The sequence below is a fragment of the Mycteria americana genome, chromosome 3 (genome assembly GCF_035582795.1).
Source record: "Mycteria americana isolate JAX WOST 10 ecotype Jacksonville Zoo and Gardens chromosome 3, USCA_MyAme_1.0, whole genome shotgun sequence".
In the NCBI taxonomy this organism is placed as follows: domain Eukaryota; kingdom Metazoa; phylum Chordata; class Aves; order Ciconiiformes; family Ciconiidae; genus Mycteria; species Mycteria americana.
The window spans coordinates 5,949,856-5,961,589 of NC_134367.1; the positions used below are offsets into that span (position 1 = coordinate 5,949,856).

The 11,734-nt window shown below is 44.6% G+C and overlaps 1 long non-coding RNA gene across 1 annotated transcript; it reads left to right on the forward strand.

Moving 5' to 3' along the window:
- Positions 1-102: 102 nt before the first annotated feature.
- Positions 103-10,372, forward strand: LOC142407961 (uncharacterized). The gene is made up of 3 exons (XR_012775104.1): positions 103-1,301; positions 2,921-3,244; positions 6,242-10,372. It is a non-coding gene; the product is annotated as an uncharacterized LOC142407961 (long non-coding RNA).
- Positions 10,373-11,734: the final 1,362 nt, after the last annotated feature.

An 11,734-nucleotide genomic window follows, 5' to 3' on the forward strand; every position in this document is an offset into this window, starting at 1 on the left:
TTTGCCCTGAAGTTTCTGCCTGTCTCAATAATGAAACAAAACTAATGAAACAGAGTTTCTTGCCTTACTTAAAGCTCAATTGTACCCTGCTTTGGCTTTTTACCTGCCCTGAGCTGCCAGGAGATCCTGCTGTGAGCCAGGGAGAGGCCCTTTTGGTTCAGAAGGTACTCAAGGGCCAGTGGTGCTTCTTGAGCTCAAAAAGAGTGCTAGAGAAGGCTTGATGTCAAGTACTGCTGAGGGTCCTAAATGAGCCCTGCTGTTATCGGGACTCTAGCGACCAGAGGACAAAAAGTGCAAAGGTGATGTTAAGCTATAGAGACTCCCTCTTCCCCATCTCGTCTTTATCCTAGGTAACTACTACTAGAGCTTTGGGCCTTTATTTTGCAGACACAAAGGACTATGGCACCACTCCTGTCTCCTTTTCCAGAAGTATTTCAATGCCATGGGACAGTAACTTATCACTGGCAGATGCTTAAGATGTTGTCTGAGGTTGTTAGTCCTGGGTATCGTTCACAGCCTCAGTGCCCACTCTAAGGCAGCCAGTCTTAGATCTGCTGAAATCACCCCTAAAACTTCACACTGGATGCTCTGTGCATGTGTCTGTTGGATCCAGAGGGATGTGAATGGAGGAGCAGAGCTTGGCTAGGACATCCTGAGATCAAGGAGTTCAGGTGTGGTAACTTAAATGGGAGTGCTTAGGAAATTTGTTCAACCAAATTTGGATGCTGGTAGATGTCAATGCTTCCAACAGCAGGTGGTGATGGAGCCTGGTCTTTCTAGATCTCTTTTCTTGGGCTTAGGCCCAGTTTATGTCCCAAACAATGCTCCCTGAATCTCTTTCTAAAATGCTTTGTAATTGAATGCAGATGTTTAGTGGACACAAGAGTGACCGGCACACCTTGACACCAAATTCTTATTTTAAACTTCTGAAGCCAGCCACTAATTTGGTCTTTGTTTTCAAGAACAATAGTTAAGTATAACCACAAACAGTGCAAACTAGTTAACAGTTTACTGCAGTGGATAAACCATAACCTGAGTGACAGAGGTGGGACAGGGGTTCTGTTGTGTGTGTTAACAATTATTTGAGAATTATTTAACGTTCTCCCTCAGATATTCCTTCATTTCCATTTAGCATGCCAAGATATATCTGCAAGTCTTTAAAGAATTTCAGCTGATGATTTTCCTCCCTTCCTGGAATCAGACTTGACATTTACATATTGGATCAATCCCATAGCTGGAGCCTGCTTCAAAGTCCGTGGAGTTGATAAGAGTGTCATTTACTTCAACTGAGCTAGATTCAGGTACCTGGGAAAGCTAATAGGACAGCAGGGTTAAATTGTAACAGCTGAGTGTCTCATCCATACCTGGCAGATAAAAAAAATCAAGCATGAGCTGGAGTTAAGGGGGAGGCTTTTCTAAGGCACAGGAGGTTCCCTGTGAGAAATCCGACAGAGCTGGAGCCAGCTCTTCAAAACATGGCAAATATCCAGAGAAATAAGCGTTTTAATATTGTAATTAGTCACTCCAGCCAGCAATGGCCAAAATACACTGTAGTTCTCTGGCTTCCTTAAGAGAGATTTAACAGTGCCAACAGAAAGAGCATCTTGTCTTTGCCCACTGCTGCTTGTTCGGCTTCTGCACTCTTGTTTGCTGGTGCAAGCATTGGGGCAGCCACATTTGGTTTAAAATGTGTTAATCCAGCTTGGTTCTCCAGTCCACTGTACAGACATGAGTTGGGCCAACTTTCAAGATAGGAAGTGCAAGTGAAGGTGGAAGCAGGGCAGAATTGCCTCTGTCAGAGGCTGTCCCACTTCATTGTCCGCTTAAAGTGACTGTGAATCATGGTCTGCAGTGCTCCAAGGCAAGCAGCTAACATGAGGCAACTACCCACAATTAGGCACTGTCCTGGTTTCGGCTGGGATAGAGTTAATTTTCTTCCTAGTAGCTGGTATAGTGCTGTGGTTTGGATTTAGTATGAGAATAATGTGATAACACACTGATGTTTTAGCTGTTGCTAAGTAGTGCTTATACTAAATCAAGGACTTTTCAGCTTCCCATGCTCTTCCAGGTGCACAAGAAGCTGGGAGGGAGCACAGCCAGGACAGCTGACCCCAACTGGCCCAAGGGCTATTCCATACCATATGGCGTCATGCTCAGTATAGAAACTGGGGAGAGTTGGCCGGGTGGCACCGATCGCTGCTCGGGACGAGCTGGACGTCGGTCAGTGGGTGGTGAGCAATTGCATTGTGCGTCGCTTGTTTTGTACATTCTTTTATCATTATGATTTTCTCTTCCTCTGCTGTCCTATTAAACTGTCTTTATCGCAACCCATGGGTTTTACTCTTTTTTTTTTTTTTTTTTTTCCCGATTCTCTCCCCCATCCCACGGGGAGCAGGGGGAGGGTGAGCGAGGGGCTGTGTGGTGTTTAGTTGCTGACCGGGTTTAAACCATGACAGGCACTCTAACTGACTCAACTGGATCTGAGCCCCTGATAAACGCTAGAGATTCATTGCTTTTTGCAAACATGGCCTGAACATAGATTTCTAAATAAAATGCATCAAAAACTATTTCTGAACTTTTTGTTTTGGCTGCAAACTAGCTAGCAGTATCTTAAACTAGTGTGTGAACTTTGGCTTGCCTTCGATTTCCCAGGACAGTGATGTTGCTGGAGATGACATTATTGTGGTCTGGACTTAATCTGCCTCACATTCATCTCAGGAATCCAGCTTGCAGTTATCTTGCATACTGGGGGTTCAAAGCAACACCTGTCTTCCAAGCAGGATTTAAAAGTGAAGTATCAAATAGCATTTCCCCCATTTTCTTAGTTGAGTGAAATGCATGTTGAAAAATAGCCAGATACTCATCTAAAAGCAAAGTGTCCTTATAACTGATTCCAGACTTGTACTTTCTGCCTTTCTAGGACTCCAGCTTGTACTTTTGCTTACGAACAACAGAATACCTGGTTCTGCTGGTCTTGAAGACTTGCACTCACGTTTACTCACATGGGAGCAAGATCAGACCCTGATTCAGAAAAGGACTTAAAAGACATGCTTAACATATATGTAAGCCAATCCATCCCTATATCTCCACTGACTACATACAATTGTCCCACTGCTTTAGAAGTTCAACGTGGTCTCTAAGTGCTTTGTTGAATCAGGGCATTAATGACTTTGAAGCAAAGGGGAGTAGCAGTGGATAAAAAGAGGAGCTTCACTTTTTGGTTGCATGCAGGCACTGCCATTAGGTAAGTCTCTCCTCCCCCCTCCAGCTAGCCTATGGCTCATTAATTTTTTGATGTATTTAAATGAGGTGGCTTTAACCAATTCCTGCTGCCTCAGGCATAACTGTGATCCACACAGTAGGTGAAAAGTTAAAAGAAGTGGGTAGAAGCAGTGTTTTACAGCATCACTTCTGCTGCTGGTATGATTACTCAGAGCAGGTTTGGTTGTTTGCCAGTTGTTGGGGGGTGTTTTCTGGGTTTTCTTCATAATTTATTAAGAGATGCCTTAGTGTCAGGGTTAGAAAAATCTCTCTTTCAAGTCAAAGTCAAAGGTTTTTCACATATCAGATTAGACAGGGTCTGCCTCATTAGATCACTTTCAGGTTTCCAAGTTACAACCGTGGTTCTGATGTTTTTGGATTCCTTAAAGATTCCTCAAAGGAAATGCAAGTACCTCTTTTAAGATCATTTATGTACATCGAAAGCATTTACGAATTGTGACGCGAGGAAACACAGACTCTTTTATTATTTATTCAGTTCATATATCAGATCCTTTGCCAAGTACATGCTACAGGTAAATGCCTCGTAGGATCAAATGTGTGTGTTAGGTTCCCCTTTCTCCTCCCACTCCCTCCCCTCTCCCAAAAAAGAAATGTGGGGTCTATTTTGTATCATTATCATGCCAGTAGCATTCTAAAGCATGTTATGCAGCTTAGGTGAGATTCTGGCCCCAGTGAAACCAATGGGAGATTTGGCTTCAACTTCAATGAAGCTGAGATTTCCTTTCCTCTCCTCTCCTGTCTGTATTTGATGAGCCTTTCTGTCAGGAGAAGAAAGAGATCCTCTTTTGAAAAATAGTCATAGATGCTTAATAAAGCTGAACGAGCCAGCCAGGATTATGTTTTTAGCTCTATGGCCAGCAAAATCTATTCCAGAACTAATTCTTATTAAGAGGACTGAACCCACCGGTTGAACCTCAGACACAAAGGCACCCCTGGAGTAATTCAACTGTATGAATTTTTTTTTTTTAAACTAATTATTGCACTGATCTTTATAATATCTGGCCCTTGTGTAAAGCATTGATTTCAAAGCTGTCTCTCTCTTATCTGTTAATGTTCATGAATTATCTTAGGGCTTGGGCAGGACCATCACTGTAGCTGGATCTTAAAAAAAGGGTTTACTGGCCACATTAATTAATCTGCATGGCAGACCATAAAATAGAAGTTAAATTATTCCATAGATTGTGTCCCCCCACTTTTCTTTCTTAATTCAAACTCAACCAAATCAATCTCTAGCACAGAACAGGCTTGCCCCGCCTTGGTCCGTGCTCCTACCAAAGCACTTTCAAGGATTTGGGAAGAGGTAGGGTCTTTCATTAGACCGTATAGGTAGAGAACACAGATATTCATAAAGTCCTGAACTCTGAAACTGGAATCTTACCTCCCTTTTCCAGCTGGTTTATTCAAAGATATTCTCTCTTCAAACCATGCTGCTTCTGTGTCCTTAGCTCATCCTGGCTACAACAGTGACCTCAAAGATTTTCATTCCCTTTTTCCTGGTGCTTTAGTGGAAAAGAGACAATGCTGGTCTTCTTGCTTTAAGTTTAGAGGAAAACAAGACAAAACCTAGGAGCAGTAAGTCCTTTGGCAAAAAAGGAGAGAGTTCCTTAAATACTAATGTCCCTCAGCTCTCAGACATCGATGGATTCCATGTGCTTCAGAAATCACTCTGTTGACCTGGAGTGAAGGAGTTCTGAGCACAGAACCTACCTGGCCATGATCAACCTGCTTATTTTTCATCACTGTTGATGGGCTGAACATGGCTCCAATACCTTGGCTGCACCATGGCCCGGTGACTTGGGAGAGGTGGGTTTGACAGGTCTCAGCTCTGTGGGCTAAATCCCAAAGGTATTGCTTTGTGGTGCATCTTCACGTATCTAAACCCAGCCTTGGGCTTTCTGGTGTTACAGAAACCTGCCTCATTACCATGTAGTAGCTCCATGGTTTTTCTTTTGGCCATGTGCACCTCTGACCAGCATCCTAACAGGACTCACATGTGCACCACTTGCAGCCTTAGCCAAGCTGAGTCCTGCGGGGTCACCAACCTGCACAGCAGTTAATGGAGAAGGGGCCCAGGTTACTGGGAGAGCAGAAGGAAAGCCTCACCATCCCTGGCTGTGTCAGGGCTGAAGCACTCCCTTAGGGAGCCAGAGCAAAAGTCTTGAAGATGTAACCTGGAGCGGAGAACAAACCCTGCTTTTCTCCAGGCCAGGAAAGCCTCAACCTTGCACCTCTCAGAGCTTCTCTCCCTCACCCCCATGGGGTGTTTTCACCCCATGTATTAAATGGACGGTCATTGCTTTAGAGGGCCCTGGCCAGTTTCTGTCCCTGTGCTAGCAGATGTTTAGTTGCACAAGTGTGTCATTTCTGTATGACGAAGTGTCTTTCCGGAGGAGATGCCAAACCTTCAACACTGTCAGGAATTTGAAGGTCCAGACCTTGGGTGCCACTTTTGCCGGTCCCAGAGATTGACCATCCGACATCACTGTGTTGCCTGGAAAGCATCCAGATTCCAGTGAAGGCAGAATTTTTTGGCTCTGGCCTCCTGCCTGGTGTCTAGATAGGAAGGTGGGAGTAGCTGGCCATCCTCTACCTCACAAAAGGATTGTACAGAAAGAAAAGGAGGCTCAAGAATTGTATTTTATGTATTTCATGTTTGCTGTAGCACATCCTGTGGATTTTATTCTGTCATTCTTAATAATGGCAATGCTACCAAAGTCCAGGCAAAAAAAAAAAGGTCCTTGAACCTATTATCACCATAAAATATCCCACCTAATTCTAAATCACATTAAACTGGGGGTGAACTTAATCGTGGGGGTGAGGATAGAGTAGTGAATCCAATTTCCTAGCAGGTCCTATAATGTATTGTTAGCAGCAAAACAACCCCTCCAGCACTGTATTTAACTTCCTTTTATTGCAAATGCCTTTTGGTTAACAGCAAGGATCTGTTTTAATTTTACAGTTACCCAGTGACCACAGGACGCAGATTGTGCATCACCAGAGAATGCACAAATGTCTGTCTGCCTTCCCTTGTTCCAGCAGTAATGAGTGATCGCAGGAGCACAGCCAAGCCGATGCGGTCACGCAAGGGGCGGTTGTGACAGTAATTGAAGAAACTGCCGAATCAGCCAGAAGAACAAGGGTTCACAGCAAAAGCTTGAGCCAGGCAGACACATGTCTTGGAAACACCAAGCAAAAGATAACCACAAATAAAGACGAAGACTTGGCCAGGAGAGGTCAAGAGATGCCAATTTGTTGGGAGGCACCTACCTACATACTAGGGAGTCCTCTTCAGCAGGACAGCGGGTTGCCAACCCTTCGGTGTTGTAGGGGACAAATTTTTCTAAAGGACTTCCTTGCCTTCAGATGCAGAGATACTGAGTGGTACCTCCAAAAGTCTTGAGGCATAAGAATGAATGTAGTCATTGCCACTTACGCTGTGCTGAACTCCAGACTAGGGGCTGGGTTATACCGTACCTGGCCCTTCTGGGGACACTTTGGCTTGTGTAAATTATGGTGGTGTTTAGACTAGAAAGAAGCCTCCAGCCTAGGCCAGTTCTGGGCATGTTTGTGACAAAAAAATGAGGGGGCCGAAGGACTGCAGAGAGCTTTTTGGGCCAAACTAGCTAAATTCTCTGCAAATCCCACTTGTAAGCACTTAGGTCTTACTGTTGATCTCACCCAATGTACTTGGGCTATTTCTGGTGTCTTCAGGAACACAAATCCAGCACCTCTGTCCCATTGGTTTCAAGGAGAAGCAGACACCCAACCTGTCTGGGCACTGCTGAGGAGAGCCCTTGGCACAGAAGGAAAGTTGCCTTAGGAAACTGGCTGAAATGGTTCACAGGAATTTTAACCTTTCAGACAGAGAAATTTGATCTGCAGTGGCCTGAGTATCCACGGCCCTGTGGCCAAAGCCAGGGAGAGTGCTTTAAGGAGGTTTGAACAGCTTCCTTCAGAGTTTTTTGGGATTTGACATCCAACCAGACCGAGTCAGTAACAGGTTGAGAAGGTAACCAAAGGGGGAGAAGGCACATGCCACAGACAGAGCTGCCCGCTGCATGGGCACAGCACGTACAAGATCCTTTTTTACCCAATTTGCTGCAAGAAGTGGAGATTCCCCAAGCAGTCATTAGACCCTTCTTGTATTAATGACGTGGATGACAGCAGATTGCTACGACCCACCTTCCTGAAATCTTTAGCTCTTGTAGCCCTGCACATCGATTTAGCTTGTCAGAAGGGTCCTGTGCCTATTGCTGGCAGTGTCCAAAGACAACCTCCAAACCCAGGCTTGGGTAACTGCTTCTGAAGACAGTCAGCAGTAAGGATCAGCCTTTCCCCACCCGTCCCGTTGGTTTAGGGAGCAGAAGCCCAAGAACAGCTGCACAGCGGCTGAGAGCCTGTCACAGCCCACAGCTGGAAGCAGTTTTCTTGCAGAGGCTGAGCACAGCTTCCAAGCCCCGGGGTGGATGGAGGTTACTGCAGGGAAGCGGGGCAAAGCAGAGGAAGGGGGGAGACAAGGAGCTGTAATGAAGTGCACACATGCGTATGTGTGAAGGAATGACCTGACACACAAGACGTGTGCCAGCAAAATTAAAAAAAAAAAAAAAAAAAAAAAAGTGCATCCTGATGCTGTTCTGCCTATGTCACACGTGCAGGGCTGACCTCAAATGCCTTCTGTCTGGCATCACCACACTCCCAGAGACCATGGGACTCAGGTGACGTATTTGGTCTTTGGTCATCTCTGGCTCAAGCTCCTCAGCAGAGCACTTGGCTGGATAAAAAACAAGAGGAGGGAAAGCCTCAGCTGGAAGGGACTCATCCCCATAGCTCTCTGCTGGGGAGCAATGCCTGGACCAAGACTTGCCCGCTTTTGCGCTGTAGCAACAAGGCACTCAGCTCCTCTTCCCCCCTCCCCAGACCAGGCAGACCGTAGCACTGCAAGGAAGAGGTTAGGAGATTCTGATTGGGTTTGTCTTTGTTTATTATATCCAGTCACTGTTAAATGAAAAATACCTGAGCAGTCCTTGGACCTGGGTGTAGAGTCCAGAGCTACTCACTGCTTGCTCTACTGAGGTTACAGGATTCTCCTTCCAGTGCATGGCCATATCTGTGCCAGGAAACTAAACCATGCCTATCCCTATCCCTAAGGTGGGGCATGGCCATGTCCTTATTAAAGTCATTCTCCCAGAATGATAACTGTGTTAAAAATTGGCCCTGGCCCCTGCTAACACCCGAGGAAAGCTTGGGAATGGATGGTGCAAAAGGAGCATCCTACCAGCCGCACAATATGGACTCCCAGGTCCAGTGTGCTGCTGACACATGGCCCTGCGCTGTGTCTGTAACTGCTTAATGGAAAGTAGGCAAGGAAGAGCTACTCTGTCACCCCAAAAAGTGACAAGGTGATAGGAGCCTTTTTTGTGGCTGTCTTACCCCATGGGCTGCAGAGCCATGTTACACATCCCACTGCCATCACTTCCAGCATGTACAGACTCAAATCCATCGTCCCTGGGCTGCCTCGTGCCTCCTTGATGAGGGAACGGTCCTTGCCCATCTCAGCAGATGCTGGCACAGCCACAGCCTAGTGCTATCAGGTAGGATAGCACGATTAATTCATGATAGACTCATCTCTCTTAAAAGATGGTCTTTTACCATGGTGAAACAGCTACTACAACTGTTGAAGCAAAGCACTGTGAATTATTTTTCTAACATGGTTTAAGGTTTTAGATGGTTTCAAGCACGTCTAGCTCACATTTTAAAACGTTCCTTTTTTCTGCCAATATTATCAGCCCATTTGCTTAGTGCCACTTTACCTGAGAGCTGACTGATTTCTTCCCCCCCGCACTCAAATCTTCATTTGTAAAATATTCCAAGATTTGAAGCTGATTAAGCAGGTTCCCTCTCTCCTGCAGGAGCAGAGATGAGGCTTGCTTGTGCTACCAGTGCTGGTTTTTGGTGCACCCACCATTTGCCAAGGAGCCCCTTGGGGCTCAGCTGCAGGATCGTTGTGTCTTCCCTCCTTCTGTGTCAGCGTATGGAGCCTGTGGCAGTGGCATGCAGACCCATTAGCTGGTATTTGTGTGGTATTTTGGTGGGCAGCATCACTGCTCTAAGACTTGAAGCTCTAAGACTGCATGAAAGATGATGACAACACTCCCTGGGAGACTGCAGTAACCTCTTGCCCATGCAAAGATGTTCATCTATACTCATGAAAATGCTCCAGAGGTGAAGTCCATCTCCTTGTCCATGTTAGTAATAATACAAGGTGGGAAACTTCAGAAACACTAAGGTTATACCAGCAAATGGGCAAGAATACTCTTATTCATGTCCTCTACATGGGAAGACATGTCCCACATGGTGGAATGAAACCCAACCCTCCAAAGCTCACTCTTCTCTCCACATAGCGCCTAAGCACATGGTCAAGGCCCAGTGACAACACGCTAATAAATGCCAAGCATATGCTGAAGGACTCTGCTTGAGCAAAACTACAGGTTTTCCTCTAATTTCTGAGTCCTGATGTGCTTTAAGGTTCAGTCTCTGCCCTGCAGCCATATCTACTGTTGCATGCAAACCCTTCCCAGCCCCATCCAGCAACACTCCGTTTCCACAGCCTGCAGCAGGACACCCTCCTCCCGAACCACGTCTGCATGTCATTAAAGGCAATGCCAGACACCGACTTCCCTAGCTGTGTAAACACTGCAGAGGTACTAAAGATAGCATCAGATCATTTCTCAACATCACATCTTTTCTTCTACGCTGAGGCTAGAAAATGGCAAACAGGATGCAGGATTTGGCTCCACAATATTCACTGTTGTCATGACTCATGAGTTATTTTTATCTTTTTTGTAACAGAACAAATGGCCACGGTAATTAATCTCCATCTATTTTGACAATGGCCTGGCCAAAACACATTATGTTCTTGCATACAGTCAAAGTAAGGAGAGAAGCACAACAACATCATGTGTGTGAGTCGGTATTTTACATCTTTTCTTTATGTTTGCTTTTTTACATGTCTTTAAAATATGCTTATGTACTGTACTTCATGTATTAAATAAAGTCAAAAGGAGCAACAAGTGCTATTACACAGGTTAGCTGCACAGATATAAATCTCTGTTTTGAAGCTCAACCACATGTGAAACGAGCTAATCAAATCACGGCAAAGGCAAAATTACTTTGAGTCTTTTCAAGAGGATCCAGTGAGGAAGCACCCAATCCCACTGGAAGATTTCACTCTGCCAAGCTCCTTCCAACTTTATTGGCTAATAATTATTTCTACAGAAAAAAATGTTGCAATCAAACACTCCTCCAACAGGTCTTTTGTTTTCTACAGAGCTGGTTGAGCAATGAAAAGATTTATTAGTGGAGAATATATTAATGAGGAATTTGAGGAGAAACAACCAAAAAGTCAGTGAGCGGTATTTCCACAAAATATCTCCGGGGTGTGAGTTTGCCTTGCGCACAGTTTACCCCAGCACTCCCCATGGGGTAACAATCATACCCAAAACTCTGGAAACAGTATTTTTGCCACCCAGCATGCCTAAAGGGGAATACCAATTTACAGTAGTAGTCCAGATCTACTGATACCAACTCATCCGTGAACTCAAAGGAAGCAAGTACTTCATCTTGAGTTCAGGCACCCCCTAACTGTTGGCTTAGCAAAATACTCCTGCACAGGACTGCTCATCCCATAAGCATAAATTATGGTTTCTTGTCCCTTCCTATGAAGCCGCATCTTCTCATGGTCTAGAGGATATGAGCTAGACAAGCCTGTCTAGTAAACTTGCCGTTGTATGACAGTCTCTCATGGGACTTATACAAGAACAACCTAAAATAAGAAACATCCATTTTTGATACCCACTAGTCACTACTAACATACTGTCTGAACTGTCCCATCACCTTTAATAGAGTTTTCCTTGCAATGACCTATGAGATGATAAGACAACAATTAGACTTGTCCTTAATCGCACACAGTCTGTTGCACAATAGGACGTTAGTATAACACCATAATTTTAAGATCTCAGAAAACATCCTCTAAGTCTGTTGTAGCAGTAAGTATGATGGTTTTGCTTCCTTCAGACTCTGTAAAAGTGAGAGGAAAAACTAGTTTATCGCATGGTCTAGGCCTTTCATTTTTGTTTATCAAAAAAAGGATCTATTTTGGAGTTGCCTTTTTTCTCCACCTATGGGAAAAGTTTGCAGTCTACATATCCCTAGTTCTTCCAGTGCTGGGATATCTGTATTTGTGTTGAAGATAAACAGTGACAAATTTCTCTTATTTTCAATTTACAGAGAATTTGGACTGATGTATTTCCTGCAGTTTCATGGAACTGATGTGTTTGATAGAATTCAGAAGATATTTTTAAACCGTTAAAGGAAAATACACAAGTATTTCCTGAATTTGTTTCTTCTTATCCCATAGTTTACATGAACTGTTCAGCAAAGGGAAGCAAAAGCT